Genomic DNA, 17,552 nt, shown 5'->3' with positions numbered 1-17,552 from the left:
GACAATGATAGGTGGAGATGGCTGCATGGAGAGCAGCTGAGTGGGCTCAAACATCTCAGAAGAGAGGGATCAAGAGGGCCAAACAGAGAGAACTGACAGACCGCCAAGCAGTAATTTCCTGTTACTCTTACATAGCAGGTAAATTGCAGGGAGTGGGAGTGGCAGGCACTGTTCTGCTGGAGCACCAGTGAATGCAGAAAATGCAAAGAATTTACAAGGATTTCTTCCAAGGGGCTGTAGTCAGGCAATGAGCCATAGCAGAAAAGAACATCACTAGTCTATGCCACTCCAGAAGGTTCTCCATGTCTTGGATGGGACAAATTTCAGTCTTCAAGTTCTATAATCCAATATGTGCTCCAATATACTCCTAAAGTATCATATCCTTAAGGTGTCACTTCTCTTAGAACAATGATGAGAAAGAAAAGTCTCTTTCATTCAGAAAAGATTTTTAGGTTTTTGTTTTTAGGGTAACAACACTAACACAGTTTCTTGTTCATAAAAAGAACTACCAGAAAAACCAGAGAACTAGACTAGAGAGAGTTTTAAGTTCATAATTTTGAAGCCATTTGCATGAATTTTAAGTTCAATCCCTAATTACATTTCTCTGTAACTATCAAGTGTTTACTATTGTGTTTTTGTTTAGCTGCTAAGTTGTGTCTGACTCTTTTGCAACCCGTGGACTGTAGCCTGCCAGTCTCCTCTGTCCATGGGATTTTCTTAGTATTGTGGTTATTTTTAAATTTACATTTGATCTTTTCAGTGAAGAGAATGGAATAGTAAGGCTTTCTGACTTGGGACTTTTAAAACATGAAAAAGTACAAAACAAAGAAGAGACATAATTGGTCATATGGAAAACCAGCCAAAGCACACTGTTAGTGTATCTTCAAGTTTATCTGTATTAGTTTTATTTAGACTTACTCATCAATCATCAGATCAGATCAGTCGCTCAGTCGTGTCCGACTCTTTGCGACCCTATGAATCGCAGCACACCAGGCCTCCCTGTCCATCACCAACTCCCGGAGTTCACTCAGACTCACGTCCATCGAGTCAGTGATGCCATCCAGCCATCTCATCCTCTGTCGTCCCCTTCTCCTCTTGCCCCCAATCCCTCCCAGCATCAGAGTCTTTTCCAATGAGTCAACTCTTTGCATGAGGTGGCCAAAGTACTGGAGTTTCAGCTTTAGCATCATTCCTTCCAAAGAACACCCAGGGCTGATCTCCTTCAGAATGGACTGGTTGGATCTCCTTGCAGTCCAAGGGACTCTCAAGAGTCTTCTCCAACACCACAGTTCAAAAGCATCAATTCTTCGGCGCTCAGCCTTCTTCACAGTCCAACTCTCACGTCCATACGTAACCACAGGAAAAACCATAGCCTTGACTAGACGTCATCCATCATACTATACTTTATTTTCTCAATTCAAAAAAAAATTTTTTTCAATCCACTAAGGGTACCACTGCTTCTAAATTAGGCAGTGATATAAAGAGTAGTTCTAGAGTACTTGGCTTAACTTTAGATTGTGTTCTTTTACATTTATACTCAGACTCAAATTCAGATCAAGCCAATAGACCTTTCATCTGATGAGAGAAGTGTGGAAAGTACCTAGTTATCAGGGAGTTTAACATGATATACAGGGCATGGAAGCTCTTGAGAGTCTTATGTTTTTGTTGTTTTTCTTTCCCCCCATTTTCATGCACAGTAACAATACCTGACAAGATTTAGACTGGCACAAGCATATTGTCTGTCAAAGGTGCTTCAAGATTTATTTGGCTCTTCATTGACTCACATTATTACAAGTTCTTTGATACAGAGAGCAAAAAGCTGCTTAACACTGTTGATATTAGTGTTCAAACCACACTAAAAACACTTCACTAAACAGCCTACCACAGTGTAATTGTTTAATAATATTTTGATTAGGTTGTTTAGTAGACAATCCATACTGTAAAGCATTCTCTTTTTTTCATGATATCAAGTGAATTACTGGTTAAAAGGCTACTGCAGAAGACTTAGAGTCTCTGAGAAAAGAAATTTAAGTGGGGAAAAACAAACCAAAGTCACTCTGCTATTATTAGCCACTGCATTCATTTCTATAGCTCTTTTAACAAATTGTCACAAACTTAGGACTCAAAACTACATGAATTTATTAACTGACAGTGCTAGAGGTCAGAAGTCTGACACATATCTCACTGGGCTAAAATCAGTGTCAGCAGGTCTACATTCCTTTCTGGAGGCTCTAAAGAAGGATCCACTGCTTGTGTTTTCCATCTTCTAAAGAGTCCCACATTTCTTGGCTCCTGGCTTTCTTCCTTCAAAGCCACAGTGGCCAGTGGGGTATTTATCAAATTGCATCCTGGCCCTGACTCTTCTGCTTCTCTTTTTCACTTGTAATGACATTTGAATCCACTCAAATAATCAAGGATAATCTCTTTGAGCTGAAGCTCCAATACTTTGGCCACCCGATGCCAAGAGCCAACTCATTGGAAAAGACCCTGATGCTGGGAAAGATTGAATGCAGGAAAAGTGGGCAACAGAGGATGAGTTGGATGGCATCATCAACTCAATGGACATGAGTTTGAGCAAACTCTGGGATATAGTGAAGGATAAAGAAGTGTGGCATGCTGCAGTCCAAGAGTTGGACAGGACTGAATGACTGAACAACAACAATCTCTTGAAGGTTATCAGATTGATAAACTTAATTCCATCTGAGATCTTAATCCCCCCTTACCAGGTTACATGCATATTTCCAGGTTCTAGGAATTGCTATAAGGACGTCTTTCCTAGGGTAAGGAGAGGAGTACTTATCTGCCTACCACCCATCATCATGCCTCATGAAAATTAAAAAAAACATATTTCACACAGAAATACTTCTTTGGGTGTGTAGAGTAGGAATTTTATAAGGAATGTTGTACCTTTAATATGTATATATTCCTTGTTCAATTTCATCTTAGCACAGAATCTAATCAAGGGTTAATGTCAAGAGTGTGCATGTTCTGAACAATTTTATTCATATGGACCTTTTGGTCCATAGCATTTGGGAGATATGATTCTACTAGTCTTAGTTACAATGCTAAGAAGGACTTACTGTGCTCAAGAGAAATTGCTGGGTTATTTTTCTCTTTCCTTTACAACATTATCTCTACTTGATGCAAATAAGCTGTAGCTTTCAAGAATGAGGATATAGGATTATACCATTTTCATCAGTTCTTCTTTTATGGCAATGATAATATTTGGACATTTTTGTGATGAGAATTTTGCTTATTCCTGGCTTCAAAAGGCAGTATTCTTTAGTGTCAAACAAAACAGTGATCATTTCCCCAAATATTTCTTAATGGCAATGCATATTTGCTGAAAAAGTATGCATAATTTCATTGAATGATAAAATTTTGATGTCATTTTGCTCAATATATAAGGGAGAAGTTCCCTAATTCATTGAGATGATAGGCAAAAATACATAAACATTTAAATGCAATAAAATATTCTCATTATAGTATCATAAAATTCAGAACAAAAAAATAAATTGCTTTAAATATTATGTACAATAACTTTCTAAATTCACCTATTTTCAAGATGGGGGAGCCCAATATTTCTGAAAACTTGTCCAATCTTCATTAAATTCTGAATGTTAAAAATAACTTCTTTATACAGGCCAGTTTTTTTTTTTTTTTTTTCACCTTGCATGATATTTTAATTTGCTTGGGTAAAGTCCAGCTCCTTCTAAGTTATATAGAATGATTTTAATTTCTGTCTTTATGTCAACTCTGAGAATATTTAAAGACAGCTACAATCTATGCCCTGGGATAGAATAAACACCCCAAATTCTATTATGGCTTAGTGTCTGATCCCTTCACTAGCCTGGCTGTGTAAAGAGTCCTGTTTATATCAGTATTTTGCTTAAAATCTTGTTGCTGAAAAGAAATAGTATCTTCTAGGTATGATCTGATCCAATTTTTCCCATCACCATGCTTAGATACTACATGTCTATTGATAGAAAAGATCCTGTCTATAGTATAAACCATCACAATTCACTTTTAATTTTTAGAGTATATTTTCAATGAAAATTGCTTTTTTTTTTCTTTTTCTTTTTACTTCAATTTATAGTTGACCCTTAAATAACACATGGTTATGGCACTGACCTTCATGCTGTAAAAAATCTATGTATAAATTTTGACTCTCTAAAAACTTAACTGCTTACCAGTTCAATTCAGTTCAGTCACTCACTCATGTCCGTCCCTTTGCAACCCCATGGACTGCAGCATGCCAGGCTTCCCTGTGCATCACCAATCCCTGGAGCTTACTCAGACTCATGTCCATGGAGTCGGTGATGCCATCCCACCATCTCATCCTCTGCTGTCCCCTGCTTCTCCCACCTTCAATCTTTCCCAGCATCAGGGTCTTCTCAAATGAGTCAGTTCTTTGCCTCAGGTAGCCAAAGTATTGGAGTTTCAGCTTCAGCATCAGTCCTTCCAATGAATATTCAGGACTGATTTCCTTTAGGATGGACTGGTTTGATATCCTTGCAGTCCAAAGGACTCTCAGGAGTTTTCTCCACACCACAGTTCAAAAGGATCAATTCTTCCATGCTCAGCTTTCTTTATAGTCCAACTCTCATATCCATACATGACTACTGGAAAAATCATAGCTTTGACTAGATGGACCTTTGATGGCAAAGTAATGTCTCTGTTTTTTAATATGTTGTCTAGGTTGGTCATAACTTTTCTTCCAACAAGCAAGTGTCTTTTCATTTCATGGCTGCAGTCACCATCCACAGTGACTTTGGAGCCCCCCAAAATAAAGTCTGTCACTGTTTCCCTTGTTTCCCCATCTATTTGCCATGAAGTGATGGGACCAGATGCCAAGATCTTCATTTTCTGAATGTTGAGCTTTAAGCCAACTTTTTCACTCTTCTCTTTCACTTCATCAAGAGGCTCTTTAGTTCTTGTTCATTTTCTGTCACAAGGGTGGTGTCATCTGCATATATGAGGTTATTGATATTTCTCACAGAAATCTCAGTTCCAGCTTGTGCTTCATCCAGCCTGGTAGTTCACAAGATGTACTCTGCATAGAAGTTAAATAAGCAGGGTGATAATATACAGCCTTGATGTACCCCTTTCCTGATTTGGAACCAGTCTGTTGTTCCATGTTCAGTTCTAACTGTTGCTTCTTGGCCTGCATAGAGATTTCTCAGGATACAGGTCAGGTGGTCTGGTATTCCCATCTCCTGAAGAATTTTCCAGTTTGTTGTGATCCACACAGTCAAAGGCTTTGGCATAGTCAATAAAGCAGAAGTAGAGGATTTTCTAGAACTCTCTTGCTTTTTTGATGACACAATGGATGTTGGCAAACAGCTTATAGCCATAAGCTTACAATTCTTACAATTTAATGAATTGGATAAAGAATACAAGGTAAATAAAAAAAATTAAAAAAACATAAGGAAGAGAATACGCAATAACAGCACTGTGTACAGAGTTGAACATGACTGAAGGGGCTAAGCATGCACACACTGTGTCTATACCCTTTGTGTAATCTGTTTACAAGATGAATTATCTGTCAGTACTTACATCAATATTGTCTTATATGATACAAAACACTCTACACTTTATATATAATTACTAATACTAGACATAGGGTACTGTGAAAAATAGCCTCACATGTATTTACAGGTATAATGATTCACAGTAAACTAGCCTATACACTAGTAAATTGAATTGTTGCAAACTTCTTGTGGTATAGAATTATTTTTCATTTATTTTTAATTGGTGGATATTTGCTTTACAATGTTGTGTTGGTTTTTCTATGAATAAAACTCTATAGCATAGAATCTTATCCATAATGTAATTTTGAAAACATTGCTACATTTTAAAAAGCACCTGTGATAATAGGCTGATATTCCCTTCAATTACAAGAGAGAGGTATACTCTATAATAATTTAATTCTTTGAAAGAAAAGTTATAAACAGTAAGAAAGCTAAAGCATTATTCATTTATGTGAAATGGCACTAACCTTATGCCTATAAGAATAAGCTATCCACTTCAATATAAATATTTGCACAAGATCTTCTACAGGATGAATACTTAGACAATGACGATGACACAGTAATGTCTCATACAGTTCTTGACGTACAGTTATTAGATTTTCATAGGAAAACTCACACACATACACAACAGATAAGTTTATTAACTGTAGGACATGATTATTATCATTAAATAGAGGTGGGCCATCCTAAAGGTCTTCATCCTCATAGATTTCATCTTGAGAATGCTGTGAATGAGGAGGATGAGGAAGACCTGATCTTGCTGTTTCATGGGTAGACGAGGTGGAAGAGTTAAATGGGGAGATAGGAGAGTAGGCACACTTGGTATAACTTTAAATAAATACATTATAATTTCTGCCTGAACTTTTTGCTTTTTCATTTCTCTAAAAATGTTTCTACATGAAACAAGAAAAATGTTTCTCCTTCCACTATTTGCTTTAGTTTCAGTGCTCATTTCACAGAAAGATCTATATCATAAAAGAAATTAATTTTCTAGAGTCAGGGTTTTTTTTTTCGTTCTGGCCCTGTTTTCTCTGTCTTTTTCCTCCTCATCTGGCATTGGTTTGGAAGCACTCATCTTCACCAACATATCTTATGTAAATTCCTGTGATGTGATGTCTACCAGCTCTTGAATTTCTCCCACATTCATATCTTGAAACCCTTCAGCCTCCATATATGTATATACATATATATATATATACTTACATATTCACAATCTCGTTCATGATTTCCTTGATGGGCTGTGTCCTAAATCCAGTAGAGTTGTGCACATCTGGACACAGTTTTCTTCAGCAAGAACTTATTGTTTTGGATTAATGACATTCGTGGCTTTTTCTAAAACAACAACACTGTCAATGGTGTCATCATTTCAGATTTGTCATGATGCTCTATCAGGGTTCTCTCCCATAATGTTGATAATCTTTTCCATAGAGCATTGTGTGTAATGAATCTTAAAGGTCCTTGTGGCCCCCTGACCTAGAGGCTGAATCAGAGAACTGTGTTTGGGGCAAGAAGAGGATTTCAACCCCTTTGATATTAAACTCATGAAGTGCTGACTGGCTAGAGGCATTGACTAATTAAAGCAAAACAAACAAACAAATGAAAAACAACAAAACTTTAAAAGGAATCCCCTTACTGGCAAGAGACTTGCTGACTTCAGGGAAAAAGCATGGATGGAATCAATCCAGAAAAAGAGTTCTGCCTGCTCAGGTCTTCTTGATGGACAACCAAAAGACTTTCAGGTAGTGTTTATCTTTTCCCCTCAGAGCTCAAGTGTTAGCAGCTCTATGGCTAAGATCAGCCCTGGAGTTTGCTTTGCTGCTGCTAAGTCACTTCAGTCATGTCCGATTCTGTGCAACCCCATAGAAGGCAGCCCACCAGGCTCCCCCGTTCCTGGGATTCTCCAGGCAAGAACACTGCTTTAGTTTGCTTCAGTAGTACTGCTATTGTCTCTTTCATAGCCTACTAGTAGTGTACTGTTTAGCTGCTAGGTCATGTCCAACTCTTTCTGACCCCATGAATTGTAGCATGGCAGGCTCCTATGTCCATGTGATTTTCTAGACAAGAATACTGGAGTGGGGTTGCCATTTCCTCCTTCAGGGGATCTTCCTGACCCAGGGATCGAACTGGAATCTCTATCATCTCCTGCATTAGCAGGTGGATTCTTTACTACTGAACCATCTGGAAAGCCCATTGGTACTATTAAGTTCTCTTATTAATCTATGTTTCAATCTTTTGTTTTTAATTTGAAAAACAAAATTTTAAATATGGCATGTGGCTTCATTAAACTCTACCCTAATAGATGTAATCCAAGCTTACTGAAAGCTTTTGGGATATTGATTTCCTAACTAAATTGGTGCAATTTCCTTCCTAGAGCTATGTATGCTGCACAGTTGAATAAACATCCTGGACATCTTAAATAAAGTCATGGTTAAAAGGTGAATAAAATGAAAGGGCTTTCCAGGTGGCACAGTGGTAAAGAATCTGCCTGCCAATGCAGGAGACACAGGTTGATCTCTGGGTCAGGAAGATGCCCTAGAGGAGGAAATGGCAACCCACTCCAGTATTCTTGCCTGGAAAATCCTATGGACAGAGGAGTCTGGTGGGTTGCAGTCCATAGGATTGCAAAAAAGTCAGACACAACTGAGCAACTGAGCATACAAAAGGTAATAAAACTTGTCCAAAGAATGCCAACAAGAGTGGTCACCAATGTGTGAAACAACACACTCACTGTAAAAACTTTCTCACTCACCTGACTGGAATATTGGCTACTGCAAGAATTTCTAAATATCAACTCATTTTTTACTTAGGATCCCTAGCACTTTTTGTTGTTCAGTTGCTAAGCTGTGTCCAACTTTTTGCAACCCCATGGGCTGCAGCATACCAGGCTTCCCTGTCCTTTACTATCTCTGGAGTTTGTGCAAACTCATGTGCATTGAGTCAGCATCTCATCCTCTGTAGCCCCCTTCTCCTCCTGCCCTCAATATTTTCCAGCATCAGAGTGTTTTCCAATAGCACTTTTTACATAAAACCAAATGCAAAATGCTGTTTTGAAGAACAAATAAAATGGAGATTCTCTTATTGTTGTTTAGTTGCTAAGCTGTATCCAATTGCTCTGCAACCGCATGGACTATAGCCTGGCAGGCTCCTCTGTCCATGGGATTTCCCTAGCAAGAATATGGGAGTGGGTTGCTGTTTCCTTCTTCAGAAGATTTTCCCTGCCCAGCGATCAAACTCACATCTCCTGCAGGGGCAGGCTGATTCTTACCACTGAGCCACCTGGGAAACCTCTCTTGTTATAACTGGGTGGAAACCCAGAGCTTATTTTCCAGTCTGGGCTATACTGGGTAAGGCAGGCCTAGAATCCCTCTGCTGAACTTGAGGGCCTGAAGGCATGAAAATTATCCGTTCAAGTTGTTTGCAAAACAACAGAAACTTTAGTTCAAACTTCCTTAAATATATGCTGTGAGTCAGTCATCTTCACAATCAAGTCTGCTCTTTTTTTAGTTAGTAATTTACATTTGTCCTTTCAAAATGTCAACTACTAGAAATCACTTAACTGTTTCTTGATGTCAAATTTCATGCTGGAATATGAAACAATGATATTATCATTATGCATTAAACAAAACTTCTAGTCCTTAGTCCAGTTGAACATTACAGAGAACCAAAATTTAGAATTAGACGATTATTTCAGCCAGAAGAGATTTTAGAAACTGTTGAGCATGGGTTTCTCATTTTACAGATGAAAACACTATGGCCTGGGGAAGCTAGAGAACATTGTTAACAACACACAGTGAAGTGTTAACAGAACAAAACCCTCATTTAAATCGAGTGATATGTCTTATGTTTTTCAGACTGATATGGTTTTAAAAAATATGTGTACTAGACATGTGAAGAAATGAAACCTAAATACATTTGAAAGCAGATAGTTCTATTTGTTGTTTTACAAACCATATATGCATGTTAGTCTCCATACTTTGAGAAAATTACAAATTTCAACAATGAATTTGATGAAGGCTTACAAGTCTTTGTGATAAGAATTTGTTATCCCTATATAATTTTAAATTATATAGGAATAAAGCTGTGACTAATACAGCATTATATCTATATAATTTGTCTTTCAATGTAAAATGTTTCTGAGGAAAGAAGGGGCATAAGAAGGGAAGATATGCTATCAGTTTATATGAAAATTTGCCAGTCTCCTGGGAGGACCAAGATGTTACCTGTCATTGAGCTATGCTAGGAGCAGAATATTTTTTAAAGATCTGAACACAAAACTACTTACTGACTTCCTCTAATGGCAATCATTTACATAACATGCATATATTAACATACATCTTGATGTGGCAAAAGGACAAAAGGGCATTCCAGGCGTTGTGAGTTGATAATCTGGATAGCAACCATATTTGTGCCAACATTCTATGTCTATAAGAAACAAAAATTATTAGAGTACCTGCTGAAATATATAATCACCAGTTATTAAAATGAAAGAGATGATCTAATAAAATGGTACCTTCAAAGCTGTAGTCAGCATTAGTTCAATAGCAAAATTAAACAGTAGTTAAATAGCAAAACTAATTTCAACATTTTTCCCATTGTTTAATGCTTTTATCTTGTTTCAAAATGTTGGACTCAATCTAAAAAGCATCTTCTAGGAAAAAGAATCTTCATCAAAGTTTTTGCTTTACCTTATTATCTTTAGTGCATCAAAAGCACTCTGAAGAACAAGGCACTTTTTAAAGGGTGGAATTTAATTTTTATTTATAGGACACTGCAAGATATAAAATTCCACACAGAAATAAGAAACTCGTTGAGAGGAGAGGCTTCATAGAGGATGTACAGTTTGGAGCTGTTCAAGTATAGTTTCATCATAAAAAAAATAAAAAGCACATTTTAAAATGGTTCTTAGTAGAGAAACATGCAGTATGTGGGTCAAATGAGGAAAGTTTTGTTGCTAGGAACAGCCTTACATTTGGAATTTAGAAAGTTAGGAGAGTCTGCATTGGTTTGATAAAGGTTTAAAAAAGATTTCTTTTCCTGAAAATTTAGTATAGCAAGCTAAGATATAAGAAACATCACAGCACTCTGAGTCATGTAATTTATCTCCTCATTTAAGCTTTATTATTTATACCCTAATTTATTTAGGAATAATTTCATGTTAGACATATTGGTGAAAGAAGGATATACTAGTCATACATTATATTTGGAAGCTTGCCTATTTAATGAACTTGATTTCATACAGTGCTGTGCTGCATTTAGTCACTCAGTTGTGTCCAACTCTGGGACCCCGTGGACTGTAGCCTTCCAGACTCCTCTGTCCATGGGATTCTCCAGGCAAGAATACTGGACTAGGTTTCCATGCCCTTCTCCAGGGGATCTTCCCAACCTAGAGATCGAACCCAGGTCTCCCACATTCCAGATGGATTCTTTACTGTCTGAGCCACCAGGGAAGTCCTATTTCATACACCCTCTTACATAAACATAACATACAGTTCTAAAAGCTTTGAAATATAGGTGTTTCTTGATTAAATTGTCTTCTTTTTCTTTACATGATGAACACCAAGTATCATGTTCTACAAAGTAAACAAAACCAATGTACTTCTTCTGTTACCATGGAAAAATATCTTGCAGAGGAAACTTGAAGAATTAAATGATTATCCAAGTCATTACCTGACATTAAAAAAGTGATGAATTGTATAGAACAATTATCAAGCTGACATAGTTCCAGCAAAACAAATAAGCCTAAGATATGCAATCATCCTCACATGCTCATGAGCTGAACCATAACTACTCCCAAACAGGAATCTTCAAATGATTGTGGGTCCTATTCATGATATAATCAAAATGATAAAATGTTTTTTTGTTTTTTTCTGTTTTTGTTCTTTTAGAATCATAAACTAGTATGGCAAAATATGCTGCAGTGTTTGGTTTGCTTTTTGGTTTACTAGCTTGTCAGTTAATCATGTTTAGAAATCATTGTTTAACTTTTACCTAGTGGTCTCAAGTCTTAGGAAGCTTCCCAGGTTGCACAGTGGTAAAGAATCTGCTTGCCAATGGAGGAGATGCAAGAGACGCAGTTTCAATCCCTGGGTCAGAAACATTGCCTGGAGGAGGAAACTGCAGCTCACTCTAGTATTCTTGCCTGGAAAATTTCATGGACAGAGGAGCCTGGCAGGCTACAACCAATGGGGTCACAAAGAGTGTGACACAGCTGAGCATGCATGCATGGACTCAAGCCTTAGAGTGCTTCACAAAATACGTTCAGTCAAAATCTAAATCCAATTGCAGAAGATCATCAAACTAAAATAGAACGGGGGAAAGTCTTGGCGTTAATGTCCCTCTCTCCAGTGGTAAATACATACATCACTAATCCATATTTTAGTTAAACCTGTGAAAATCATTTAGCAAATATAACAAATCAAATATACCTTTTAATATGGGACAAAGTTAATCCAGCTTTGGAAACTTCTCAGAACATCAATACTGTAAGCAATTCGGCACATTCTTATTGGAGGTAAGATAGTGCTTTCATTTTTAAAAAGACATTATTAGAAAGACATTCGGAGAAGGCAATAGCAAGCCACTCCAGTACTCTTGCCTAGAAAATCCCATGGATGGAGGAGCCTGGTGGGCTGCAGTCCATGGGGTCGCTACAAGCCGGACGCAACTGAGTGACTTCACTTTCACTTTTCACTTTCACACAATGGAGAGGGCAATGGCAACCCACTCCAGTGTTCTTGCCTGGAGAATCCCAGGGACGGCAAAGCCTGGTGGGCTGCCGTCTATGGGGTCGCACAGAGTCGGACACGACTGAAGCGACTTAGCAGCAGCAGTAGAAAGACATTATTAGATTATTCATTATTACAAAGGTTTTTCCTTAATTCATTGCATTTGGATTTCCATCTAAAAATCATGTAATATATATTTTTTTAAATAGTCATGCTTTCATCATTACTTTGCTCACAGAAGAACTTCTAAAACAAACAAAAAAAAACGTTTAATATTCTTAGAAAGCAGACCAAAATTAGCATAATCTAAAATGTCTAAGTTTAGTTTGAACTTAAGAATTGGGCTAATAATGTGTGTTAAAGAATTTGGAATATTTTCCAAGAAAACTATTTTAAATTGTTAGTCAATGAGTAGCTCTTCAGCTACTATCATAAAGATGCAGGGTCTTCCCCTCAACTTAAGTAAATACATGTCCAACTCTCTGCAGCCCCATGGGCTGTAGCCCACCAGGCTCCTCTGTCCATTGGACTTCCCAGGCCAGAATACTGGAGTGGGTTGCCATTCCCTACTCCAGGGGATCTTCCTGGACCAGGGATTGAACCTGCATCTCCTGTGTCTCCTACATGGGCAGGGAAATTCTTTACCAGGGAACCACCTGGGAAGCCCTAAGTAAATGCACAGTGTGGTGTAAAATCTACCTCATCTCCATCTTCCATTGTTCCTACCCAAACATTGCTGACGGCTGCTGATGATACAGTTAGCAACTCATATAACAATGGCTATTTCTTATGACATACTTTACTTTTACTTTATAACATCTATCTCCAAAATTAGTTTTCCCTGAAACATAACCCCAACGCTTCTCCATAACCATTTTTCCCAATGACATGTGACAGTGTTAAGCCAGGCTATACCTACTGGGCTAGTCATAAATTCAATCTATTGAAAGTGAAATTTACTTTTGATTTACCTGCAAAACCAGGGGGTTAAAAAGAAAAGCTGAGCATGACAGACGGTATTACTATCAGCAATAAAGAGTTTTTGTTGCTTTGATGTATTTGGAGACACAGAGCAAATAGGGTTCCATATCAAGTGCTCTTCATGGATAAATGATTCCAGGCAAGAATACTGAAGTGGGTTGCCATTCCCTTTTCCAGGGGATCTTCCTGACCCAAGGGTCAAAATCAGGAATCGAACCCAGGTCTCCTGCATTGTAGGAAGATTCTTTACCATCTGAGCCATTTGGGAAGCCTATAAGTAATGAAAGGAATGGTTACAGGAAAGGTTGCTAACATGGAAGGTTTTCCACTCCCCCAAGGCTCCTGAAGAAAGAAGCGAAAATAATGCTTGATACCATGGGAGCCTCTCTTTCACTGCCTAGCTCAGAATTCAATTTACTTGCTTGTTTTCAGTTGGGTTAAATTAGGAAAAAAGACAGATAGATGTGTCTTCAGTGTCGATGTAATATATTTACCTGATCTACGGGAAAATTCAAAATTGATTTTCACCATGCTTTTGAAGTCAGATAAATTTTCCACATTCTAGAATTCATGAAGAAGTCAAGTCATTGATTCCTGTTAAAATTAAACAGGTGAGTAGCCTGGTTGAGAGATTAGAACAAATAAAGCCCAGTCTTTTTACTAGGACCCAGTTGTGTTTCTTGTGTCAGTCTATTAGTTTGAGAGCATTTGAAAATTATTCTGTAATTGTAAACTTAATGTTCTTCATCATCTAATATTTATCACAGATGCCTAAAAGACAGAAAAATAAAATGCACTTTGAAAGTGCTGATCTATGCTGATCCTATATTATATCAACTCATTTAGTCCAGCCCTTATCAAATTTTTAAAAAGAGATTCAAAAAATGAATATTCCAAGTTTACATATTGCCATCAAGACTTGAATCATTCTTTCCCTAGATTGAATTACTTTAGAAAGTATAAATAGCTCGTGTAGACACCTGGAGTATTATTGATTGTGTTGAAGTTTCTAATGCTCTACTGCTAAGGTCTCTGAGGTTTTGTTATCTCAAGCTGCCATGACATTTCTTCATGTCAGAGGCAATTTACGCATGAGAGATAAAACCATGGAGCAATGAAATAGGGTCCTAAGAATTTTTTAGAAGATACATATGATTTTTTTCTTTTAAAAATTGTAGTTAGTGAATGCCCAGTTGATAAAAGTATCTGAATGTGTATGCGTTTGTCTGTGTGTAGCCAATGGGGAAGCCCCAGACATATATCAAATGCAATCAAAAGCCATTGTCCCATCACACTGTTTAAGAAAAAGGATATTATCATCACTTTTTATACGTCTCATGTGTCCCTCTCCTAATTGATACCCATATTCTCCCTCCTCTAAGCATGCATATTCTCAACCTTTGTGTAAATCATTTCTATGTTTTTCTTTCTAGTTTTTCCATCTGTATTTTAATATTATTATTAAAGTACTACTTAAATATTAATGATATTAACTTTAAATATCATTCAAGTATTATCCAATATATACTCTTTACTTGTGCATAGCTTTTTTCCTTCATATAAATGGAGTCATGCTGCTTATTGACTGGCTTTCTATGCTCAACATTATGGTATAAAGTTTCATATACGTTGTTTCTTATAGTTGAATTTTTTTTTTTTTTTTTTTTACTGACTAGTAAATCACTCTGTTTACTAGTCAGTAAAAAAAAATAATCACTCCATGAGTATACCACAGCTTTTTCTTTCTTTCCTTCCTTCCTTCCTACTCCTTTTATCTTTCTTTCTTTCTAACACACCAAAATGTAGCAGAGGGAGATCACCAAGATGGTGTCAATAGCTTACATGCCTTGAGAGCAGCTCCATACCCACCAGCTGTCTGTCAACCCCTAGCCTGCCCCTCAGGCTGAATCTCCCAGACAAGCAAAAAAGACTTCCCAGAAAGACTGGACAGTATGTTCCAGTCAGCTGTCTGTGCAGTACCCTGGGAGTTAGTTTTCTTTGTCAGTCACTAAGTCATAGCCAACTCTTTTGTGACCCCATGGACTGTAGCCCTCTAGGCTCTTCTGTCAATTGGACTTCCCAGGCAAGAATATTGGAGTGGGTTGTAATTTCATTTTCCAGGGGTTCTTCCTGACCCAGGGATTGAACCCAGGTCTCCTACATTGGCAGGTAGACATTTTATTGCTGAGCCACCTGGGAAGCCCTAGGAACTTACAAAGTACTCTTTCTCTCTGATTTTCGCAGTCCTCTGGGACCCAGAAATCCAAGTCTTCTCAGCCACCAGAGCAAGGCAATCAAGGAGCATTTACTGGGCAGCAACAACAAAAAACGGCACCAGACCGAAAATTCAGGATACCTGATACGTACAAAGTTCCCCTTACTGACGCTCAGGAAGATGGCAAAGGGTGAGCTTGTAGATGCCTCCTGCCCTCTATGGTCTCTACAAAGGATTACCGTCAGCCACTAGATGAATGTTTAATTGTAAACCAGCCCCTCAGGCCTCTCCATGAAAGTGAAAGTGAAGTCGCTCAGTCGTGTCCGACTCTTTGAGACCCCATGGACTGTAGCCTACCAGGCTCCTTAGTCCATGGAATTTTCCAGGCAAGAATACTGGAGTGGGCTGCCATTTCCTTCTCCAGAGGATTCTCCCAACCCAGGGACTGAACCCAGGCCTCACCATGATGATTAGCTAATGGCCTCCCTCACAGAAAAACCAACCTCTTATTCTGTTTCCTCTACGTGCCCCAGGAGTGGCAACTGTTTAAGAATTCTTTCCCCCCTGGTTACAGTCATATGAGACCCACAAGCATAAGCCCCACTGGCCACCAGAGTGAGGTGATGTAGAGGTGACCTGTGGCACAAAATCTGGGGCACCAGGCAGTGGTATGAACTCCTTTCAGGTGACTCTGATTATTTCTTCCTTTTACTATTGATGAGCTGTTGAATGTTCAGTTTTGATCTGTGTTATTTTGCTATTAAAAGTTTTGCTATGAAAATTCTTACTCATGCCATCTGGTTCATGTTTGAAAGAGTTTCTTTAGGTCTCTAATTGGGAGTGGAAATGCTTGCTTTAGGGTTAGTTCATCTTCATGTTTATTAAGTAATGTACACTGTTCTAAAGTGTTGGTACTAATTTGTACCTTATGAGTATCAAATTAGAGTTTGTCATCATGCTACACTTTTTCCAGTGTTTGATATTGTCGTGTATAATATTTTGGCAAATCTAGTGGGCACGAAAGTATGTCTCATTATAGACTTATTTTACATATTCTTAAGTATTAACGATACTAAGCATATTTTATAGGTTTATGTGCCATTTAAGTTTTATCCTGTTTGAAAAGAATACTCAAGATTTTTTAATGGGTTCTTTTTTTTGATTATAATGATTTGTAAGAGTTCTGCATTCTAATCCTTTGTTAGTTATATAGATTGCAAATATCTTCTCACTTTATTGTATATTATTAATTTTATGGTGTCTTTAGATGGAAAGAATTCTTAGTTTTACTGAAGTAAATTTTATCAATTTCTCCTTAATGGTTTGTGTGTTGTTTTGTAAATATTTTCCTACTCAGAAAATATGAAGATGTTCTCCCACATTTTATTCAAGAAGTTTTATAACTTCTACTTCCTATTTAAATTTTGATCTATGGTATGAAGTAAGAATCTCCTTTAATGTATATATGATTAACCAATTCTCTTGTCAGTATATATTGACCAAAAGTGCAGAAAGGATTGGATTTGTTCACTTTTTGATTTTATGCTTTCATTTTTAACTTTTACCTTACTGTGGTAAGAAAAGTGAACATGAGATCTACCCTTTCAATAGAATTATAACTATATAATACAGTATTATTTAGTATAAGCAGTATATTCTACAGAAGATATCTAGAGCTTATTCATCTTCTTAACTGAAATATTGTGCCCCTTGGTCAATATCTTCTCATTTCCTTTTTCCTTTAACCCTTGGTGACCAACATTTCAGTTTTTGATTCTAAGAATTTTACTATATTATATATATCATATAAGTGGAATCAAGCAGTATTTAGCCTTCTGTGAAAGACATTTCACTTAGCATCGTATCCTGAAGTATCATCCATGTTGTTGCATATAGTAAAATTTCCTTCTCTTTTGAGGCTGAAAAATACTCCATTGTGTTTATACACCATTCATCTGTCAATGGATATGTATATTGGTTCCACATTCTGGGTATTGTGAACAGTTCTGTAATGAAAATGGGAATTCTAATATCTCTTTGTGAACCTGATTTTAATTCTTTTGGATAAATACTCAGGAGTTGGACTGATGGATCAATGGG

General features: G+C 37.4%; 1 long non-coding RNA gene across 1 annotated transcript in view; it reads left to right on the top strand.

The window, feature by feature from the left end:
- LOC147365994 (uncharacterized) overlaps window positions 1-16,771 on the top strand; it is a 42,130-nt gene extending 25,359 nt beyond the window's left edge. Inside the window, exon 2 of the long non-coding RNA XR_015132358.1 lies at window positions 15,482-16,771. This is a non-coding gene — a long non-coding RNA (uncharacterized LOC147365994). The remainder of the gene's footprint in view (window positions 1-15,481) is intronic.
- Window positions 16,772-17,552: the final 781 nt, after the last annotated feature.

The sequence above is a fragment of the Bos grunniens genome, chromosome 9, assembly GCF_055505025.1.
Source record: "Bos grunniens cultivar Pamir isolate PY7600 chromosome 9, Bosgru_T2T1.0, whole genome shotgun sequence".
Classification (NCBI taxonomy): Eukaryota; Metazoa; Chordata; class Mammalia; order Artiodactyla; family Bovidae; genus Bos; species Bos grunniens.
Note: the sequence above shows the minus strand (reverse complement) of the source record. Positions and strands in the feature narration are given on the sequence as shown.